This window comes from Chelonia mydas, chromosome 2 (genome assembly GCF_015237465.2).
Source record: "Chelonia mydas isolate rCheMyd1 chromosome 2, rCheMyd1.pri.v2, whole genome shotgun sequence".
Lineage (NCBI taxonomy): Eukaryota > Metazoa > Chordata > Testudines > Cheloniidae > Chelonia > Chelonia mydas.
In genome coordinates, this window is record NC_057850.1 from 73,279,847 (window position 1) to 73,304,244 (window position 24,398).

The following is a 24,398-nucleotide window of genomic DNA, read 5'->3' on the forward strand; positions in this document are numbered from 1 at the left end:
GTTGTGGTGGTGTTTTTGTTTGTTTGCGGTTTTTAAAATCTTTTTCTAGACTACAAAATTGATTTATGTGATGGCTGGTAAGAAATCATGAGCTTATCACATTGGTGTAAGGATGAAAGGTTACTTTTATTCCGAATCAATTTGTGGGGACATTTACAAGTGTGTTAGAAGGAGCCCTTTATGTACTGATCCCGTAAGGTCTATCTGTAATCCATTCTGATCTCTAGCTGGTAAACTTGTCCAATGTATGTCTCTGCTAAACTCCTGCTTGATTTCACTACAGCAAAATCTGTTCAGGATTAGCAGCTAGTCAGATATGGCAGAAATGGTGTGCTATGTTATGTTGTCTAAATTCTAGAAGAGTTCCTCTGTCACCTGTTCCACGCACGCTGCTCCTATGGAAGGCCAAATCTTTTCAAGGCAATGTGTTTGCCTGTGCATTTAAATCAAAGGCTGGATTCCATAATTTTATCTAGTAGTGCTAATGGAAACATTTTCAGTTGGAGCATCTGGGGGACTATTACCATCTTTGTCAAATGTATCTATTGATACAAAAAGAGTGACAGCAGTCTTCGGTGAGTCACAGCATTGCTAATCCCTAGTGTTCCCTGCTACTAGCAGGGATGGCAAGTCTTAGAAAGGTTACTTTCATATTTTCCTAGTTAAAGTAGAAGGCCAATGGGATTGGGAAAATGAGGCAGTGACAGAAGGAAAAATGTCCAGGCCTCAACCCTTATAGCTTATTCAGAGCCCTGAAATTCGAGAATTTGCCATGATGATCAGAACAGAGGTTGTAGGCTGTGAAATAAAGAAACCACAATCTATAAGAGTTAGCTTTAAGAATTGAATTATTGATCTGGAGATGTTGGAGTTTACTGAGCTCTAAGTAGCATATCCAGGGACTATCTCAAGAGGATAAAAAACAAAAAGGAGAAGATACATTACTGTTGTGTTCCTCCCTTGAGTATGAAAGTAGGTGATGGATTTTTATTGGCTACCACAAGTGCGGATAGGGAGCTGTAGAGTCGGTGGCTAAAATTCCATCCCAAGATAAATCTGTGGAACACTTTAATTAGATATGACCAGCATGTGCAAAGAGAGGCTATTTCTTGACCCTGAGACACTGGAATTGATTTGGAGTTGCTCTCTCTGGCAGCTCCCGCTAATTCAGCACCCCTTGCATATTAAATGTGGGTTTCCTTTTCTTTACAAAGCTAGTCAACCACTTCTGATATTAAAGGGAACTGGCTTTCAATGTTTGCTGTAATTCTGGGTAATATTTTAAGATCCACATTTATGAGAGAAGTTGTCTTTACCACTATGGGTAAATTCCTTTAAAAAATGATTCTCTGAACATGCCCAGTAAGAGATAAGTCAGTTCTCATGCTCCTACTATGCCCCAAAGCCATCTGAGACAGGGGGCCTATTGATGGATATGTTCAGACAAAAAAGAAGAAAGAGGATGTAAAGACACACCAGGAACTTTTTCCTGGCTATATTACCACTTGCTATGTGCCATTAGCATTTAAAGACATGCAGGATCTGTCAAGCACTGATGATGTGTCCTTAGGGTCAGTGGCTTGCTTGGTTTCATGATTTTTAGTTAATAATTTTGAGCCCTGTTCTGAACTAGATTTGTTTTTCAGTCATGGAGCCTATGCAAGGATTGTGCAGCCATTAGTACAAATACTACATTTCTCAGGTTTTTTTTAACTCCACTTATCACAGAACCTTTTAAAAGTCTTTGCTAATAACTAGTGGCCTTAATGTTTTAGATGTGCTTGTACTTCAAGAGCCTACATTTTTATCGCAGGATTCTTTTACAGTTCCCCAATGAAACTGGGTCTGTTTATGCACAGACTGGTTCACTCTTCTGTTATAAATGTTTTTATTACCAATACCGGTAATTTCATAAAAGTAGGTTTTGCTCCATGTGAAATTACCTCTTTGGCACGTTGCTAACTCCTAGGAGCAAATAGATAGGGTCTGTATATAAAAATTAGTCACAGTCACTAATTTATTAATAAGTTTCCTCCCTGGTATTGCTATATGCCATGTGGAACTACCAGAACTACTCGCCAGTTACATGTTTTGACATGACTGGAGTGTAATGTTTAGGAGAGGAGTCAGGTTGGTTGGAGAGAACACTCAGTACTTTTTGCAACTATGTGAGCAGCTAATGCGGAGTGAGGCTGCTCAGGCTTACAGAAAACATCTGTAACGAAAAAACTAGGTGCTTTAACTCAAGTATTAGCCTAGTCACTCCCGTACTAGCATTATACCACCTCATTAGTAATCACTCCTATTGTTTTAACATGTCCTTGGGTAAAGGTGATCTTCCCAGGGTTCCATCTTCTCATGCACAACCCACTTGTAATGTTATTTGTTGATCATAAGTTTGAACAGGGCAAATCAAGAGTAATTTGTAGTGTATGCTTGGTGTAAAGAGGCTAGCTGGGGCTCGACCCGCTCCAGGGCGGCGAGGAGCCACACCGGCTCACTACACACAGTTGATGTTTGGGGGAAATTAGTCCAGCCGCGGGAGTCTCCTTCGGCAGCCCTTGCGGCAACTGAAAGAAGCACCGTAAGCCCGGGCCCTACGTCAGGGTGGGGTAACAGTGAGTCAAGTACTCAGGCCCTCAGGCAGGGGCTGAGCGGTAGCAAACAGTAGCAATAAGCCCAGGCCTCCAAAGGACCTGGAAGACTGGGAGACTGCCACCCATGAGTTGGGTGGCGGGGGACGCAGGCCCTTCCATTCCACTGCGTCCCAGCCCCGGGCCCTAGCAGCGTCAGTGACCTAGCAGCGGCAGGGATCCCTAGCCCTAGCAGCGTCAGGGATCCTGACCGCAACACACTGACATGGGCTCTGGCAGTGCTACAGCCAGACTAAGGTCAGCTGCCCCTGGGCTAATTCCTGACTCCCCGTCTTGTGGTACTTGGGTTATGGTGGTGTCCTCCGGGGTGGTCCAACACCATGGGTTCCTCGGGGTAGTGGGCAAGTGGTAGGCCTGGCAACTCCTCCGGGTAGCAGGTGCAGGGCAGGTCTGGCCAGTCCTGGCGTGCACCTTGGGCTGTGGAGGCTTCCCAGTTGCAGACCAGGCTGGAGGCGGCTGGCCTTCTCGGCGGCTGGCCCTCCAGTGAGCTCTGAGAGTGAGCCTTTATACTTCCGTGTTGCCACCTGACCCTCTGAGGGGCGGGCTCAGATCTCCCTAGCTCCTCCTACTCCGGCATCCGAATGGGCTTGTCCCTTTCTGGGGTGGCGGGGGCCCACACCGCCTCACTACACTTGGTCATCTAAGTTGCCTGATACTGTTTCTACTCTCTGGACGACTGATTCATTTGAATCAGGATGATCTATGGATGGGAGGTAATAAATAATGGACTTCCAGTAGAAATTTTCAGATGCTAAAATTCATGAAATATTGGGGATTCACATACATTTTTAAAAATATCAAATCCAGTGGCTGTTTGAATATTCATAAACAATGAAAATATAACCTCACAAATTCACCCAGCTGCAATCAAGAGTTAGAAGTCTTGCAGCATCAGTGTGTCACTGATGTCACACAGTGGGAAGTTTTTGCAGAGTTGATGTTACTTCCAATGTTAGGCAGACTGCCCTGCCAAACTTATCATTGGTAATGCTCTTGGGCAAGGATGTGATTAGCTCATGAGTATCCATCATTCTATCTTAATGGATAACTTTGAGGTATAGACAGCCAAGAGATCAATTGCTGTAGTGTTTGTTGGGGGTGTGATTTCTCAACTGAAATGGTTGTTTGTCTTGCACCTCTCAGTCCACGGTAATCAGCTATGAGTGTGATTAACTTTATTTAAAAAAAAAAAAAAAAAAAGCTTCCACGGCCATGTACTGGGTGCTCTTCTCAAAGGAAAGATTCTTACAATGGCCAGTGAATACAACATACTTTTCAGCACATTGCCTCCCTCTCTATGTTAAAATTCGCTCTTAAAACTCACTTCTGCAATGTTGCTTCAGTGAAAACTACCTAGCCTTGAACATACATATTCGTCTTAAAAAAAGACAACAAAACCCTGTGGTGCATGGGGGTTCCTCCTTCCAACAGGGTGTTGTGTTTGTGTATACGTATACATATGAGACTATGTTCAGACTTTGCTCTCTGGGTCTAATTTAGGTTATAGGTACCTAGGCTCAGGGACCACATTATCTTCTAGGTTTTTTACAGGGTGAAATTCATGACTGTGTGGAGGTCTAACAAAAGATCTGTGTACAAGTTAAACCCTATTTTGAGAGTTTAACTGGGACTTTAGCGTAGCATAGGCCCGCTGCACAGGGGTGAATTTCACCCATATAGTACACACAGTTGGCTCTCAAATATAGTTGGCTTTTTCCAACATTAGATTGATCAATTATTTTTCCAGTATGTAGAGCAGTGGTGGGCAACCTGCGGCCCACAGGCCGCATGTGGCCTGTCAGCGTAATCCATTGGCGGGCCACGAGACAGTTTGTTTATATTGACCATCCGCACGCACGGCCACCCACAGCTCCCAGTGGCTGTGGTTCGCCGTTCCTGGTCAATGGGAGCTGCAGGAAGCGGCGGCCAGCACGTCCCTGCAGCCTGCGGGACGCAGGTTGCCCACCACTGATGTAGAAGGTACACCAAATATTCTAGGGGATCAATTGAGCAACTTTTACTTTAGGTACAGTGCTTTCAAAGTAGTGATTTTATGTAGTGGTATGTGTGATGATAAAATGGTAGTTTTTAACTAGTGGACGAAACTTTGACCAATGAGCTCGTTAGTTTCCATGATGTTGTATAGATGGGTCCTGCAAGATACTGAGTGCATTCTGTGAGGAACTGAGCACCCTGGACTCCCACTTTAATCTAGCTAGGTTGGGTACTGAGCAGTCAAGCTATAGCAGCTAGCTTGCACTGAAGCCCATGGTGCTGTGTTTTCACTGCTTCCGATATCTGAGCTACCTAGATTAAAACTAGCTCATGTACATCTATGCAAGCTGCACTCGCATTCGGTTATTGCCATGTAGCCATAACATTAAGCACCAAAGTACAGATTTAGATGCTTGTCTTTAGGTACTCAAGTTTGAAATTTTTAGCCAAAGTGAATAAGGCCCAAGTGGCCCTAAAATGGAAATGTCACAAAATGTGCATTATTCACTATAATCCTCTTTCAGAGAGGTGGGGACTTGATATAGTAATTGCTTCTGAAACAGTCAAAATTTAGTGTGAAAATGTATGTGTACACAGTGTTTAAAACGCACAATGGTATGTCTTATAAAATGAAGCTATAGAATATATATTAGGTGGTGCATAAGAATTGCTCCGTTGAAACAAACTATTTGTCCATTTAGTTCAGTATCCTGTGTTTTGCAGGGGCCAAGAATTGATGCTTCAGGGATAGGTGTAGTCCCCCTAGTGAAAATGGCAAATTGTGCAGTACTACAGTATGGAATGTATTTTTGGCTGCGATTTAGGGCTCTTGAAAGTGGGCTTCGTAACAGGGATGCTGACACAGTCTTACCCACAGTGGCACTGCAGACACTGCTGTAATAATGTTATTAGAAATGACAGATCTAATTTTTTCATGAACTATCCACCTTTATATTCTCCACATGGAGATTTGAATGGCAGGGCCAATACTGACAGACTGTATTTTGACTACTGGTCTGTGGGATCCACATTCATTACATTTCAAACTTGTCTAGATCTAAAGTGAGATGTAATGTTGACTGTTTCCCTTTCTGTCAGGAAAAATACTTCCCTACGGCACTTTCATGGAGTTTGGATTTGTTTTCAGCATCAGAATTTATTTTACTTCTTGGGACTAAATCTTAATTTTTAGCAAATACTAATGTGTAATTTGATTAACTTAAATCATAGGATATTGAATATGCTTTTTGTAGGAATTACTTTTTCATTTCATTGTAGATTCCTTTTGTCAAAAGCTACTTTCTTCTTTATTGTATGCCAGTGTGAAAAATATTAATCCCAATAAAACTGGCAAATATACTTTAAATAAATGCATTTATTACAAACAGTTCAACAGTAAATATTAAAAGATGCAGCATAATCTCAGGGTTCAGAGGTGTACCTTTGGTGGCAACACAGAAATCAGGTGCTTAATACTATTTTTGTGTACCACTAACCATTGTTCCTAAACAGTATTTTCATTCTAGAGGGAAAAAAGGTAAAGAAAAGTAGTGTAATCATCGATTACTGTAGTAGCCACTAGAGGTCTACTGCTATCAAAATTCTGCCAACATCAATTATTTCTGCAAGTATTAAAAATGTAGTGTTTTGTCCAAAATAAAGTGCCTTTCTTTAAACAATAATTGTTTGCTTTGTGGTGTGTATCTTTTTCATTCTGATTTTTAGCTCCTTAGTGTTTTTAATTAAATACTGTTCCAATGAAGTACAGAAGAATTACAATACAAAAATTGTAGTTGAATGATAAAGTGACAAAACAGACTCTCAAGTACATCCAACTAGGAACTACATCATAATGTCATTCAAAGACTGTATCCTTTCCTTTTAGGTGCTAGCCTTGGAGCAAATTCTGTGTTTAAATATAATATTATTAATTTAAAACATTTTAATCTTTTCTGTGTTTGAGACTCATTTTTATTTTCCAGGTATTTTAAAAACAGAAAAAGAATTTTCAAATCTTTTTTTAGATGTTGATAACTTACAGTGATATTCAATTTCCAAGGAAAATTGTGAATTAGATGATTGTGTTTGTGGTAGGCATAGTTGGTTCTTCATCATGATAGCAGGAATGTATTCATTAGCGAAAAGAGTTGCATGTGAGATCAGTGACTTTCCTTTGTGGCTTTTCCCAGTAATCAAGATAACGATATTGCTACTGACTCTAAAACAATAAATTACTCTATGGGTTACACATTTGAATAATGACTTGAGTGTTTCTTGAGAGAGCTTGCAGGTGTGCACATGCATCATAGCAAGTCCCATATAAGGACTGGCATTCATAGTTGAATGCAAATTGGTCCTTTCTTGTTCAGTAAAATGTTATCATGTACTGTTTTTCCGCTGCCCCAGACCAACCACACAATGGTACCACAGAAGCATATTCTTCAATTGTCACATAATTACACACTTTTCAATTATCCTTTACATGGTATTTGGAATTCTGTATCCTACAGAGTAGATTCATCCTTACTTTTTATGGGGGGGGGGGGGGATAATTTTCTTCTCTTCCACTCCAAAAATCATGATTTGTTTATAAAAACAATACAAAAGAGTATATTTAAATACTGTTTTTCAAACAAAAGAGCCAGGTTATGCCAATCTAGTAAGTCTTGGAGCTCTCATGCAGGAGAGCCAAATAAGCCCCGATTCAATGCATCTGAAGAGCTTTGCTGAATCGGGGCCTTGGGTGATGAAGGCTTCTTGGTAAGAATACTAGCTGCACTGTTGTATGAGTTCATGCTATCCATCTATCGTTAGGGCAGCATTAACGGTGACTTCATAATCTGCCTGACTGGAGGATGAGTACCATAATGGCAGTGACAGCTTCAATAAGGTGTGTTTGTGGAGGTGGTGGTGGATGGCTGGCACTTGGGAAAATATCTCTCTCTAAAATCATAGAATCATAGAATATCTGGGTTGGAAGGGATCTCAGGAGGTCATCTAGTCCAACCCCCTGCTCAAAGCAGGACCAATCCCCAACTAAATCATCCCAGCCAGGGCTTTGTCAAGCCTGACCTTAAAAACTTCTAAGGAAGGAGATTCCACCACCTCCCTAGGTAACGCATTCCAGTGTTTCACCACCCGCCTCGTGAAAAAGTTTTTCCTAATATCCAACCTAAACCTCCCCCACAGCAACTTGAGACCATTACTCCTTGTTCTGTCATCTGCTACCACTGAGAACAGTCTAGATCTATCCTCTTTGGAACCCCCTTTCAGGTAGTTGAAAGCAGCTATCAAATCCCCCCTCATTCTTCTCTTCTGCAGACTAAAAGATCCCAGTTCTCTCAGCCTCTCCTCATAAGTCATGTGTTCCAGTCCCCTAATCATTTTTGTTGCCCTGCGCTGGACGTTTTCCATTTTTTCCACATCCTTCTTGTAGTGTGGGGTCCAAAACTGGACATAGTACTCCAGATGTGACCTCACCAAAGTCGAATAGAGGGGAATGATCATGTCCCTTGATCTGCTGGCAATGCCCCTACTTATACATCCCAAAATGCCATTGGCCTTCTTGGCAACAAGGGCACACTGTTGACTCATATCCAGCTTCTCGTTCACTGTAACCCCTAGGTCCTTTTCTGCAGAACTGCTGCCTAGCATTTGGTCCCTAGTCTGTAGCGGTGCATGGGATTGTTCCATCCTAAGTGCAGGACTCTGCACTTGTCCTTGTTGAACCTCATCAGATTTCTTTTGGCCCAATCCTCCAATTTGTCTAGGGCCCTCTGTATCCTATCCCTACCCTCCAGCATATCTACCTCTTCTCCCAGTTTAGTGTCATCTGCAAACTTGCTGAGGGTGCAATCCACCCCATCCTCCAGATCATCTATGAAGATATTGAACAAAACCGGCCTGAGGACCGACCCTTGGGGCACTCCACTTGATACCGGCTGCCAACTAGACATGGAGCCATTGATCACTACCCTTTGAGCCTGACAATCTAGCCAGCTTTCTATCCATCTTATAGGCCATTCATCCAGCCCATATTTCTTTAACTTGCTGGCAAGAATACTGTGGGAGACTGTGTCAAAAGCTTTGCTAAAGTCAAGGAACAACACGTCCACTGCTTTCCCTTCATCCACAGAGCCAGTTATCTTGTCATAGAAGGCAATTAGATTAGTCAGACATGACTTGCCCTTGGTGAATCCATGCTGACTGTTCCTGATCACTTTTCTCTCCTCTAAGTGCTTCAGAATTGATTCCTTGAGGACCTGCTCCATGATTTTTCCAGGGACTGAGGTGAGGCTGACTGGCCTGTAGTTCCCCGGATCCTCCTCCTTCCCTTTTTTTAAAGATGGGCACTACATTAGCCTTTTTCCTGTCATCCGGGACCTCCCCCGATTGCCATGAGTTTTCAAAGATAATGGCCAATGGCTCTGCAATCACATCCGCCAACTCCTTTAGCACTCTCGGATGCAGCGCATCCGGCCCCATGCACTTGTTCTTGTCCAGCTTTTCTAAATAGTCCCAAACCACTTCTTTCTCCACAGAGGGCTGGTCACCTCCTCCCCATGCTGTGCTGCCCAGTGCAGCAGTCTGGGAGCTGACCTTGTTCATGAAGACGAGGCAAAAAAAGCATTGAGTACATTAGCTTTTCCCATATCCTCTGTCACTAGGTTGCCTCCCTCATTCAGTAAGGGGCCCATACTTTCCTTGACTGACTTCTTGTTGCTAATATACCTGAAGAAACCCTTCTTGTTGCAAGTAGCAAGAGATGTTAAGAGTAACTCCAGGTGTGATTTGGCCTTCCTGATTTCACTCCTGCATGCCCGAGCAATATTTTTATACTCTTCCCTGGTCATTTGTCCAATCTTCCACTTCTTGTAAGCTTCTTTTTTGTGTTTAAGATCAGCAAGGATTTCACTGTTAAGCCAAGCTGGTCGCCTGCCCTATTTACTATTCTTTCTACACTTCAGGATGGTTTGTCCCTGTAACCTCAATAAGGATTCTTTAAAATACAGCCAGCTCTCCTGGACTCTTTTCCCCCTCACGTTATTCTCTTAGGGGATCCTGCCCATCAGTTCCCTGCGGGAGTCAAAGTCTGCTTTTCTGAAGTCCAGGGTCCATATTCTGCTGCTCTCCTTTCTTCCTTGTGTCAGGATCCTGAACTCGACCATCTCATGGTCACTGCCTCCCAGGTTCCCATCCACTTTTGCTTCCCCTACTAATTCTTCCCGGTTTGTGAGCAGCAGGTCAAGAAGAGCTCTGCCTCTAGTTGTTTCCTCCAGCACTTACACCAGGAAATTGTCCCCTACACTTTCCAAAAACTTCCTGGATTGTCTGTGCACCGCTGTATTGCTCTCCCAGCAGATATCAGGGTGACTGAAGTCTCCCATGAGAACCAGGGCCTGCGATCTAGTAACTTCCGTTAGTTGCCGGAAGAAAGCCTCATCCCCCTGGTCCGGTGGTCTATAGCAGACTCCCACCACGACATCACCCTTGTTGCTCACACTTCTAAACTTAATCCAGAGACTCTCAGGTTTTTCTGCAGTTTCATACCGGAGCTCTGAGCAGTCATACTGCTCTCTTACATACAATGCAACTCCCCCACCTTTTCTGCCCTGCCTGTCCTTCCTGAACAGTTTATATCCATCCATGACAGTACTTCAGTCACGTGAGTTATCCCACCAAGTCTCTGTTATTCCAGTCACATCATAGTTCCTTGACTGTGCCAGGACTTCCAGTTCTCCCTGCTAGTTTCTCAGGCTTCTTGCGTTTGTGTATAGGCACTTGAGATAACTTGCTGTTTGTCCTGCTTTCTTAGTATGAGGCAGGAGCCCTCCCCTCTCGCGCTCTCCTGCTCTTGTTTCCTCCTGGTATCCCATGTCCCCACTTACCTTAGGGCTTTAACTATAACTCAATCCATTTTCTGTGCATTTATGACTAAATGACTAAAATTCTGGAAGCCACATCTGTCAGTCTTAATATTGTACAGCATCCCCTGTATTCCCACTACAATATAGGTTGTAGTGTTTTTCCTCTCTCAGGCGCAGAGCTCTGTGCATCACACAGGTAGCATCATTAGCGTGGCACTGGAACAACTTCCGGTAAATCTTTTCATTAAATAATTTGGTAAAATCTTGTGTAAATGGCCAGAGTGCACATTAATGATGCCTGAGGCACATCAAACTGATTGTCCTTTCTGGAAATATTCAGTTTTTTCCTCTTAGACAGAAATTATCACATGGAGCTGGCATTGTCTTTTCCTCCTCTCAGAACGATCCACAGAATCAATTTTTTTAGTGACCTTCTCATTCCCATCTCTGAAAGGTGCAGCAGCCAGTTAGTCCTTTGTGCAAATGTCTAGATTCATTCAAGCTGGTGCTGTGAGGTGTGATTATATCTCCCTTCACCAGAGTCACTGCTTGCACTCCCTCAGGCTTTCTGCTAGGGAAAGGTAACTTTTAAGTTGCAGTCAGGGCTCCATAGGAGTCTTGCCATGGAAGCTGCCTAGGGGAAATACTAAATTAGTGCATCCTCTAGCCGCTCTGCCTCAGTCAATTCTATTCAAGTTGTGATAATGCACTTATCCCTGTGATATACCCTCCTTAGACAGCACCCCACCCACTTTCTGTGCTGGCCCGCTGCTGGGGCCCTTGGAAAATGAGAGTGTCGTTTTTTCACTACCAACAACCTCCCTCTCATACCCCCTAGCTGATCTTCTCCCACCTGGGACGTCTGCCAATATCTATACTGGTAAAACCAGTGTATATCCCTCAGGTGGTCTGTGCTTGGGTGTAGGGTGAAAAGCAACATAATGGAATTGACTAACTTTCTGAGCATTCTGTTATTGAGCATGAATAAATTCTAAAAGTGACTGGTGGAGTAATGTGCAAGATATATTATCGGTATGAGCTGTTACGTTTTTTATATTTAAGTAACACCAGAGGTAAGCTGTGTGAGGCTAATGGAGTATCTCTTACAGAGTCTCAATGTGGCAAAACTAATGGAAACATTATATTTTAACTCCAAAACAGTGTTTTAAAAGGAACTGTACACAAGCAGGGGTGGAACCAGCATGATTTTTTCCCCTCAGATGTTGAACTGCTTGTTACCTTTTCCCTTCAACTTGTGATTTTCCTTTTCAGTGGTTCACTCCCTACATCCATCCATCCATCTCCATAGTATCTGAGCACCTCACAGATATATCAATATATCCTCACAATGCTCCTGTGGGATTGGAAACCATGGTGCAGGCTCCAAAGAGAAATCTCCACAGGGATTTTTGGCAGTAGAGTCTCTTCTTTTCCCTTCTTCAGTTATGGTTTGGGGGAATGAGAGTAGGGAAGTAGTTTATTACTCTTTTTCTTCCAGGCAGGGAGTGGGACAGTTGAGTAATAGAATGTATTTCTCCCTGCCTTACCTACTTCTTGGGAAAAGGATGAGAAGTCAAGAAACAGCTAATTCGCTCTACCTACTCCCACCCTTTTCCAGGAACCTCAGCTGGAAAGGCACCAAGAGTCAATGCGAGGAAAGGTGGTCATTGTAAGTCTCCAACCCCAGCCTTGTGCCAGCCCATACATCCAGCATAGTAACAAAGGTTAACATTTGGAAACGTATCTTTGGAATGACAAGAGCCAAACTCTTTTTTTTTTTTTAAGGTTAAATTCCCCAGAAAATGCTGGGGTCATAAATGGGGTCAGTTTGGAGAAAGCTGCGAGCCGAAAGGCTTAAATCTCTATGGCCCCAAGCACTGTCTGAACAACCCCATCCCCCCGCCTCTCTCCCCTCCTCCAATCAATCAATCAATCAATAAACCTCAGTCTGGTTAGACAAAACCAATTTGTCAAACTACTTGCAGAGCAGAGATGAATCTGTTTGGAATTTGGGTTCCTATTTTGGAATAGTTGCTATGCCTTTGCAACTCACTTTCTATCTTTCTTATCATTTTAAGTATAAGACCAGAAATCATGCTACCCTAAACTATTTAGGCGTTTATGTTCATGATGAGAACATTAATAAATCTCATAGACTCAGTGAACTGAATATTGATAAAATACTGGAGAAAGGCAGCTTTGGTGCTGGTTTTATTAACTGAATCAATGTACTGTACTTTACTTAAGGCTAAAGTATCTATAAATAGAATACCCTCCAACCCTTGTGATTTATAGACAAACCTCTGGTTTGTGTGTGTCAAGTTGGGCGAAATGAGGCTTTGAAAGGGATTCCCTGTGGTACTGAGCAATATACATTTGTAGATGAGTGGAGAGAATGTATATATGTAATCTACTGTAGCCTCAGTATTGAGCATATTAACATCCCTGTATTTAAAACTTATACTCACCATGGCAGCCTAGTGAGACGCTCAGAGGTGTTGTCTGCTATTCTAGAGACTCTGTGCTGCATCATATTGTTTGTGGGATACTGCAAGGTGTTGAGGTAACATTATCTGACGACTGTCCTGCTGGGAAGCTCAGGAAGATGAGAGATACTGAATCTCTTATGAGGCTATCCCAGAGAGCAATATCTTACATAAATATGTTGTCATGAGGATCCTTTACGTAAGTAGTCATTATATTATTAGCCATATATTTTCATACTATGGAGTTTCAGATAAGATCCATCCCAATAGCTGAAATCAGCTGACATGCGTTTGCTGACAGTTCTTAGATGTGCCTGCTTGGAGACTAGAGGTGCAGTATGTTTTCAATGGAAGGCTCTGAAATTTGCTCCCGCTGGCATTCCGCCAGAACTTGCAGACCGTCAGGGCATGATGCAAGACATGCTTTGTTGAAGTGTCTGCTTGACAATGGACTATTATTGAATTGTTGGTATGGTAGGATGAGTGCCCTGCTTGCAGTGGGTTTAGATGAAGACTTGAGATGTTTAAATTTTCATGCACTCAGAAGCCATAGGAATGGATGCATATTAAAAAAAGTCAACCAATCAAAAAGCATGGAAAATTGATACATTATTGAAATCAACATCTTGAGTTGAATGAACATAAGAATGTAAAGCTGCTGTTATACGTCTCCCTACTCTTTTATGCTTACATTTATTTTGCCTGTAGTCAGACTAAACTGAAAAGTTAGCTAAAATCTGCAGCTGAGTATTAAATTCATATATAAGCTGTTTATACACAACATGTGTATATATTTTAAAAATCATTACACAGAGTGCAGATAATGAAAATTTTCCTAACTTCACCTAGGATAGATAAATATGGTTACCTCAACATGTTCCCTGTTCCCTTGTGCTTCCCTGTACTTGCTATAGGAAATACTGTTCCTAGAACACTCAGGTTAGGTAACAGCAGAGATTTATTTAGTTATCTAAGCACCACCACAGTATTGCAAGGTATGTGTGTTCTATGTGGCATGTACTGCACAATACAAAACAATAAAATCTCTCATCGAAATAGCAATGTTTACTAGGTTCACCCACCCTGATACAGTAGCTAAGAGGCAGCCTGTAATGATTCAGATAAAAAGGTGTAATAGAGTTACATGCTGTATCTTCAGCATGTTGTTTGAACTTGCGAATATGGTATGCTAATTATCATTATGCACCATCGTAATGGCTAACTGCTACCCATATTTTTGTCTTATTTCCCCCAGTGGCCTCATCTACACAGGGAACAGCAGGATTCTTCACTGAGAAGTATCTGATAGATTTGAATAAAAGTGCTTGACACACCCACTCTTAGCAGTTTTTGATATTATGTTTACTACTGACAATTAGTCCTTATTTTCTTGATCTTTTTAAAGTTAATTTTAATGGGTACATCAACTCACTGCACACACAGTCAAATGTGTTGTTCCTGAAGACAAAGGATTCCAAATTTATGCCTGGAAAATTCACTTTTTTTTTGAGTGGGGTGCAGAAGGTGCACAAAGGATAGAAAGAGAGTCCTATTGTGCAGGGTCTGTTTCAACAACAGAGGAAGATGGTTTTGTGGTTAAGGCACAAGACTTGAATTCAGGTCCAGTTCATGGCTCTGTCACAAATGTCCTTAGTGTGACGTTGGACAAGTAATTCAATCTTTCTTTTTTAATCTCAAATTCCCATCTGTATGGTGGGAATAGTAATATTTCCTTTATCCCACTATTTGTCTGTCTTGCCTATTAGACTGTGGACATTCCCACTCTGCAATTGGGAGGTGTGATTGCAGTACCTGTTGTGGTGTCCCGTCCCTTTAAATGTTTGAGTACTCTCTCCTGCCCAGTGCAAAGCCTTCCTTCCTGTAGTTTGTTTTGTAGCAAGAACAATAAAGAGAGCACAGCTGTGTTTCCATCAGCTAACTCTGTGTTTACCTCCGTCTCTATTGGGTCCAGAAATATAATATTGGCCATGCATGATTTCTGTCCCATGCGTGTCCAGTGCTCCCACACCCAAGCTAGCTATGATCTCCCTAGTTCAAAGGGAGATCTGGGAGGGACTTTGGATGCAGGACTGTGTTCATGGTGCAGGGTCCCTTACCACAGCTCTCAAGAAGCAGCTGCCAGGCCCCTGCGGCCCCTAGGCGCATGGACGACCACTGAGGCTTTGCGCGCTGCCCTCGTGTCTGCAGGCGCTGTCCCCTGGCCAATGGGAGCTCCTTAGCTGATACTCGGGGCATGGGCAGTGAGCAAAGCCTCCGTGGCTGCCTATGCACCTGGGGGCCACAGGGACCTAGCAGCCGCTTCCGGGAGCCACGCAAAGCTAGGGCAGGCAGGGAGCCCGCCTTATCCCTGGGACCTCATTGTGCTGCTGACTGGACTTTTAATGGCCCGGTCAGTGGTGCTGACCGGAGCCACCTGGGTCCCAGTTCGACCGGGTGTTTCAGTTGAAAACCAGACACCGGGCAACCCTAAGCATGGGCAGCAGCTGCTTGAGTACATATCTAGGGTCCCAGGCAGGCAGGGCTAGCCTGTGCTGCCACGTCTTCACTGCTGTTGTTCATCAAGATAGCTTTAATTCAGCTGTATCAAAGCTAGGTTAGTATGTCTGCATGTGCTGCAATCACACCTCCTAATTGCAGTATGGGCATATCCAGTAAACACTTCAGGGCAGGGACTTTGTTAGTATGTGTATGTACAGTGCCTGGCACAGTGGGCCCTGATCTAAATTGGGATGTCGAGGTGCTACTGTAATACAAATACACGTATAATTTTTAACTCTGGGTCCATAGAATATTTAAAGTTCCAGGCTCCCTTTCCCTGTCCAAATGTTCTCTCCTTCCTCTCGCTCATTCTTCATCCTATCTTCCTATTTCTCCCACTCTCTGTGTCTCTCTGCTTCTCCTTTTGTACGCCAAGCCTTGGTCTCTGTTCCTCTCCTCTGTTTTCATCAAACAGCAAGACAATTATTTTTAGAGCTTGGCTTCCTGTGATAGAACTTTCTGAAAGAAAAAAGTATGTTTTTAGCGAAGTACTGTATGCCCTGTAGTAACACTCACCTGCCTCCCCTAGATACTCACTATGGTGCTTCAGAATGCTGCTTAATGTTTCTTTGATGTTGCAGCTGACCTGGGGGAAGGAGCTGTTTAATGCTAGTGTAGACTTTAGGGCTCAAGCTGTGGCCCGGGCTCTAGGACCCTGCAAGGTGGGTTCTGTAGATGTCTAATTGCAGCGTAGATCTACCCCATCGCACATTTCCCCTAGGAATTAGAGCTGTATCACTGCCTGCCCTCGGAGGGATTTTGGTTTGGGGAATTAAACAATGGAAAGGGTTTGTGAACATTCCAGTTTTAAACATGAGATTAATATTTATATCGAAAAAATTATTTCATCATACTCATTTTGAATTTGGCCTGTAACTCTACCTTAATCTAAACTGTGTCTGATATAGCAACATTAATTTTGCCTTTTTTAAATTTTGAAGTTCATTGTGCCACCAAAATTACAAGTAGGAAATACATAGTTAGATCATGCAAGACCCACATGAGCCTTTTCTAATGACTGGGATTCCAAGCCCTTGTTCCAAATATTTGTTTCTCAATGAAATCCCAGTTTTGCACCAATGAAGTTAACCACAGTTTTGTCACTTGCTAATGAGGTTTTGATCAGGCACATTGTGGTGTGTGGCTAAATTTCCAAATCAAGTTTAAAAATCTCAACCTAAATATCTCTTATCACAGATGCCTGCAGTGGGAGGCTGGTATCTTTTGAAGCACTCAGGCCCTGACACAAAGCCCATTAAAGTCTTTCCATTGGCTTCCATGGGCATTGGACCAGGCCCTCAATAAGCAATGAGGTGAATCAAGTTAGTCTGGAAACACTATATCTTCCATATATACCATGCAATTACAAAGCTTTCTTTTATGTTTATAGTGGTAGGTCAGATGTTACCAGTTCTAGCAGCAGTTCTGTATTATGGACTTGATCCAAAACCCACTGAAGTCAATCCAAAGATTTACATTGACTTCAGCGGGCTTCGGATCAGATCATGTGAATGTAGTCAATACCTGCTCTAATTGGTAATATTTGCTGTCTAGTCTATAAGTAAAATAATTTTATTTTAAATTGTCCTCAATGTATGACACATTTCTATAGAAAATGTTTTCACTTAGGCTGCTTTAATATTTTAGAGTATTTCACACATTACTGACTGGGCTATGAAAGCCCTACAAACCCTAACACTAGTGGTGATGGACAGATACTCGTGAGCTGAAATGATGGAAAGTTTTCACTGGGAGCAGAAGATTGAATATTCTTTCCTCCCATGTATGAGATTTAGCTGATTACCATGTCTTGTAACAATCCATTGCTACATGGGCCTGCATATACACACGGTCACATACATGTGTCATGGGGAACTAGACGTTACACCTTTCATTTCCAAAATAAGTCTCTTATCTACTTAATTTAACCTATCTAGTTTCTTTTAGTGTGTAGACAAAAATTTAGGTTTACTGTATGTATTCTTTGCATGGCAGGCAATAGTGGTTGAGATAGTTAGAAAACATTTGAGAAGTTGTATTCTGTTCAACAGAGGGTAGAGCTTCTGACACAAACTAGCCAATACATTAGTCTGTGGGCCAGAGTCTGCTTTCAGGACATAGTGGAGAAACTTCCGGGGAGGTCTCTAGATTTACACAGCGTAACTGAGAACCTAATCTGGCTCTGTACCTATGTGTACGTGGGAACAAGAATTGTTTGGCTTTTGGGGTAAGCTACTGGAGTTAGACTTGGGAGATCTCCGTCTCTGTTCAGTTCCCACTTGTGCTACAGACTTCCTACGGGACCTTGGGCAAGTCATTTAAGCTTTGAACTTCACTTCTCCCTTAGTAAAGTGCGGTTAATAACACTTCCCTTCTCCCACCCTCTTTCTGTCTTCTGTGGTTAGATTGTAAAGTCTTTGGAAGTAGAGACTGTCTCACTGTGTTTGTACAATACCTACTGCAATGGGGCACTAATCTTGGTTAAGCCCTCAAGGCACTACCATAATACAAGTAATTAATAGTAATGGTTATTAAACATTAATCACTGATCATACCCATGAAAATACTTGCTTGGTTCAAAACCCCCACATTCTACAAACTCTTGCCTCAGGCATGTTCCCCAAAACACCCAGTTGTGACACAATAATGCCATATTTGACAGATTTATTATGGAAGCACTGCTTGTGGTTCCACTGGTAAAGCTGAGTTTTGCACTTAATGAGGTGGTTGAATCTCTGCCCTATGTATGAAGAATATAGTGTATTTGCCCCAAAATTATAGCATTTCTTGATGGAGTACAGAACATATGTTCTGATAATTTACCGGTAGGTTAATTAGCTTGAGTTAAAATAATTAAAAATGAATCTTTTAAGAAATTTTACGCTGGTATCTGTTTCTCCAGAATGATCTTAATGACAGAATAACAGACATTCCAAACTTCATTTATTAAAACTCACTTGAAATTTCTTGCGTAGGCTATTTGAAAACTTTAAAAAAGATTTATAGTAACTTTCCCAAATACTGTGCATAAATGAAAGTTTCTTTAGCAGAGAGTGACAAATAATCTTCTACAGAGAATTTCACATACAACTAACTGCCCTCTTTTAAAATGGCTGCCACTTCCCATTGCATTCAATAGGATTGAGACCACAGACTGTGCTTAGCAAAATGGCTGCTGGCTTCACTGTCAGTGGGAAGCAGCGGGCATTTTGGAAGAGGATACTTTTAACGAAAGGTCAGTATAGCCTTAATCTCATTGAGTACAATGGGAGATGGCAGCCATTTTGAAAGACCATTGGTTTCTCTGAAGAAGACTTTTTTTATATCCACCAGCCTCTGCTGGCAAACTTAGTTATTAAAATTATGGCAAAAATACCATTAATCAAAATATTTTTTTCAAAAGCTATCTATTGCCTTAGATCTACTCAACTAGAGCGCAAGAGGGGACAATTTGGAGTATGGGAGGAGGCATGGGGGATATTTTACAGAGGAGAAGAGATCCATGAATAAGATGGCCATCTTGTTCTCTCAATTGCCTTTTAACCTATCCAGCTAGGCCTGTCACTATTTAGATATATTATAGACAAAGACTTGTGTTCTACAAACACAATGCATATGAGTAAACTGAAACAGAAATCAATGAGTTGTTTTAATAGTTAACTGTAACTGACCTTGTAAGTTACAGAATCTGAAATGAAATATTTCTTAACAGCATAACATACTGTAGTTGTTATCAGAAGTGAACCCGGAAAAAATACTTTTGGAAACCAACTCTATTCTGGAGTTTGGATAGCTTAAAATCTTTAGCAAGAGAAACACAATCATACTAGGAAAAATTTCTTTATTTTACCTTTTTTAAGTATCCTAACATGAATTTGTTTCTTTGCAAAAAATTCTGAACACTATTTGTGTATAAATAAGATAACTAATTTTATTTAACTGCTAAGCCTCAAATTTTCCAAATTGGATACTTAAATAAATGGCCTGATTTCTGAAAGATGGTCAGCCCCAACATATTCCATTGTCTTCAAAGGAAGTTGTGGGTGCTCAGCATCTCTGAAAATGAAACAACTTTGATTTAGATGCCTAATACGAGCTAAGGTGTCTACCTTCAAGCACTTGAGTTGGAAACTTTCAAGCTGAGCCTGGAGACTAAGGCAGTAATTTCTTTTTAATGTGGTGTTGCTATTATTTTCTGCACTTCCTTTTAGAATAAGTATGTCTATCAGATGAGTATACAGTATAATTTTTATTGTCAGTCTTGTTCATCAGAGATTGCACTGACACAAGGTAGCCTGATGTAATGACATGCTTTAAACAGGGATGAAATTCAATTTTTTGAAGATGTGTAAATAATACACATTAACAAGAGCAGTTTTACCATTGCTTTGCCTCTCAACCCCATCCAAGCAGACAAGCCAATCTTCCAGATCTGGGAAATATAACATCCTATTATATCTTAATTTTTGACCTGGTCTTGCATTGATGATTTTCATGTAGAAATGATTTTGTTTAATGTTGAAAAGCTTGCGTCTTACTTTGATTGTTTATTTATTCTGTGAGTACCTATTTATGCCTTTGTATTTACCAGTACAAATCCAAAATGCAAATTACTTACGTGGGAAGACAAACTAATAATAATAATAATATTTTATGGGTAAAAACCTTTGTAGTTTTCATGTATAAAAATATCTTGGCTAGAATGAAATTGTAGTACTTTCTTCCTTTTTAAAAAAAAATCATATATTTTTTCTTTTCATAAGGGATGACCCATCTCTTCTGATTCAGAAACCATGAAGGCCTGATTCTGCTGTCTCTTAGTCTGGTATAAATTTGGACTAACTCCACCGAAGTCAGTGGAATTACAAATAGAGAAAACCAGTGTAAGTGAAATCAGAATCAGATACTAATTGGTTAAATGACAGAGGATGAAATTGCAGGATGAAAAAAGTTAAACAAAATTACACATTTCCAAAGGTAAAATAAGGTGGTGCTTTGTATGTTAAAGTGCAGATTTGTGGTTCTTGCATTTCAGTGCAAAACCAGAGATTTCCATTCACTTGTTTAAATTTATTGTCTGTATTAACTCATTACCTGACAGAATCAGATCCTGAATTAGCAAGGAGTATGAATAGAATGAGCGGTGTTAAAAATCTGGAGCAAGGGTTTGACTCTGCAAAGGTTGGGCACTGTAGCCCCAGTTCAGCAAAGCTTGTGTGTGCTTAAGCTTTTTGTTCAGCACTGAACACTTTGCAGGGTCAATGAATAGTTCAGACAAAAAGATACACACTTGCAACACATGGTGCCTTTCATATAAAGATCTCAAAGGATAGTACACGTACATAGAGATATGATATGCAAGAAATGATAATTCAGTGTTAAGGTTTCACAGTTAAAAATAAAAAATGTCAGGGAATACAAGAGCGAAGGTCCCTGTGCCCAAATTAACTTGTCTATGTTTGACCCACAAATATTTTTTTAAAGCGGCAAAGAGTCCTGTGGCACCTTAACAGACATATTGGAGCATGAGCTTTCGTGGGTGAATACCCACTTCGTCGGATGCAAGGTATTCACCCACGAAAGCTCATGCTCCAATACGTCTGTTAGTCTATAAGGTGCCACAGGATTCTTTGCCGCTTTTACAGATCCAGACTAACACGGCTACCCCTCTGAAGCATAATATTTTTTGTTTTTTTATTTGTTCTTCATAATGGGCCAAATCCTGAGGTCCTTATTTATGGCCGGATTATAGTCCAGGCTGTGTAGTTGTCAACAGACATAAGAGGAAACATCCCCAACAAGCCCCTGCGTGGTCTCCCTGCTAGGTCTGTGTGCACATGAAAAGCAGATGTTGTGCTTTTGGTACCCCACAAAATAGATGTATAGAAAATGGACAAAGTTTGGATTCTGCCCTGGATGCCTGGTAGTCCAACTGAGAAGGCACAGGGGAGGTGGCGTAAGGAGCAAAGGCAGAATGGGAAAGACTCGTGCTTCTCTGCACTGCCCCTGGGGTACAACTACATTCTACTCATTCCTTGCTCAGGCAAATTCCCATGGGGTCTTTGGGTTCCAGTATGCCGTGGTGGTGATTCTGGCCCCCTGAATATCTCAGTAGCTTTCTGAGCTATGGAAGCTGAAACTCCTGGTTCCACTGAGAGGAGTTGAGGGTGAGGGCATTTTTCCTGATAGAATGATCAGGCAGAACTATTGAGAACCAAGTCAGGAAGTTTCCAGCTCTATGTTGGAATAACCAATGCAGTGGAAGACTCATACCCATGTTATTAACTAACTGGTGTTTGGCGAGGGTGCTGGAGAAAACAAAAAAAGCCACAGGATATTTAGTGACTAAAAGTAGTCAGGACTAATCTTTGAAACAGATGTAAAATATGGCATCTCCAGCAATAGTGTCCTCTAATACCATTCTTCATTATCAAGTGGAAGTCCAGTTCACAATCCATAACGCCCTGTATGCACAGTCTGTAAGAAAGATACGACAGGAGAAATCTGTAACATCATCCAACATCTGCTTATATGCCTTTTTCCCCCAAAACCAATTTGCATGCCTACAATATCAGAGTTTCCCAGTGGAATACGGGGTATAAAATATTACCTCTTGAGTTGAAAATTATTTAACCAAGAGATTCTTCAGTGTTCAAGAATTCTGGTTGGTTGGTTTTAAAAGCAAAACCATATGTTGTTTACCTGACTTAGTCTTTCTCCAATTTTATAGAACGTGAGCAGGAAAATGCAAAAAGGAGGAAACCTCACACTAATTAGATGATAATGAATACAGGTGCTATAACTGTTTAGTGAATTACACTAATATGTCTTCATAGCAAGCTGTGGGAATAAAGTCAGGGCCAATAGATTTTTTTGTTCGGTGTGGTTTTTTTTTTTTTTTAATGTTGTGTACATGTGTATTGCGGAGGCGTGCCAAGACTCAAATTAAGGCAAATCTAAATGGGTTGTATAATTCTAGAGATGCTGTGTTAAGGCTACAATGAGCCAACAAGTACGTATTATGCGGCCTTGAGAAAATATACTGTACATCATTTCTGCTTTGTGAGTTTCTCAGTGGAAATACATTCAGTGCAGTATTGGGATGAAAGGTTGTTTAGGTAGATACAAGGTATATTACAAGTCATATATAACTTGGTATACGGGGAAGGTTGTTATACAGCCACTTACTTGGCTGCCAGCCCAATAGGAGACCGGCATCAAATCTAACCTCTGGATTCCTGCACCTCTGGATGACTTCTTCTCTGAGGTGATTTTGCCCCCGCAGTTTCCAATGAGGGTGAGGTGGCTTAGGGTGGTGTAAATTAAATTCCTCTGCAGCTTCCTAAATACTTAGTTACAGAGAGTCAGTGCAAACTTTGAGGCGGTGTGCCATACCATAGCTGCTGCAACATGTATATAGTAGTGCACGTAGCCGGGGGGAATGAGACATGAGGGTGATAATGGAAACTCAAGGAGTAGTGAAATCAGTTCCATATAAATGGATGAGTGAAAATTCCATTCATTGAGGTATAATATCCTAAGTTGCTGACTCTTGGAGTTGAAGGCTCCTTGGCATATGACCGTGGCTGAGATGACAGAAGAAGACATGATCGTGCTCAGATCCCCAGGGGGTATGCAATAATAAAATGTTAAGGTTTTTTTTATAAAGGCAATTAAATTTTCATGCCAAGTTTCTATTTTAATTTAAGATCGAATGTTTAAAAATGTGCAAATAAAAATATACAGATTCTGAAACCTTCTTTGTCTTTTCATTGAGGAAAAAGTGTTTAAAATGTAGTCAGACATTCTGCAGCAGTAAATATCTGATATTTACAATACGGATTACTCAATTTCCTTTTTCCTTGATGAACAGGGCTCCCTAAGCTTATTGTGGTTGTTCTCTGATTTATATGAGAAATGTGGCTGCTGGGATTTGCTTTTGTCAGCATCCCCTCCCCCACCTCTGGAAACCTTAGTGCTTCAAACACTGATGCTGTGCTGCGGTGTGCGTGTGCGTGTAAGAGAGAGTGAGTGTCTAATCTTAAAAGAAATAGTATATGGATAATAAATAGGAAAACAAAAGTTGAAGGACTTGGCTTGTGACTTCATTTTTCTTTTTTACAGTGAAATATTAGTGCAGACTAAGCATAGGCTACCATTTATGAACATTTAGTGGTTTAAAAACAGCTATGTTGCATTTAAAATCAGCAATTTAACATAACTAGGAATGGCAGCTTCATTAAATAACACCGTGATCTTCCAACCATATTCTTAACTAGTAATCTCCCTGTAGCAAAGCACATAGATAATCAACATCCCAGCCTGTCAGTAAACTTGTTGGGGAATTAAATCCTAGAGGAAGAATCCCGTAGCCCTGGAGGAAGGCTGAGTGCATGTTTCACTGTCGTCTTTTCGGCTCATCTCAGTAGTCCCATTGCTAGAATGTGCTCAGTTGTCATAGCAACACCATCTCCTGCTTCATACAGGAAAGATTAGCTCTTACTGTGCAGTGGAGAGAATTTAGGGGAAGTCAAGCTAATCCCTGGGTGCACTGTGAGAGAAAGGTTGGACCTCGCCTGAGGGATGCTGTATCTGCAATGATAGAATTGGCCTGCCACAGACACTGGTATTTAAGTTGAAGAGCAGAATTCACAGTAAGTGTTGGCTCCTCCAGAGTGGAATATCGAATGAGGTTTTCTAAGTCTTGTTGAAGACTGTCCCATGCCAACAGTGGAATGACAGCAGGAGGCTGTGTCTGGAATAGCAATATGTTTTGCTAGTTGAGGTGGTATTTCAAATGTGGATGCAAAGCTTTAGCTCTTTAGAAAACTAGGGGG

General features: G+C 41.4%; 1 protein-coding gene across 4 annotated transcripts in view; it reads left to right on the forward strand.

Moving 5' to 3' along the window:
* Positions 1 to 24,398, forward strand: part of NOL4 (nucleolar protein 4) — a 246,880-nt gene that overhangs the window by 95,014 nt on the left and 127,468 nt on the right. Inside the window, exon 1 of one of the 4 annotated variants that reach the window (XM_037892670.2) lies at positions 24,048 to 24,215. The exons of the other annotated variants lie outside the window; for them this stretch is intronic. The gene's annotated coding sequence lies outside the window, so the exon portion shown is untranslated. Of the gene's footprint in view, positions 1 to 24,047; positions 24,216 to 24,398 lie in introns of those variants that run through there. 4 annotated transcript variants of the gene reach the window in all.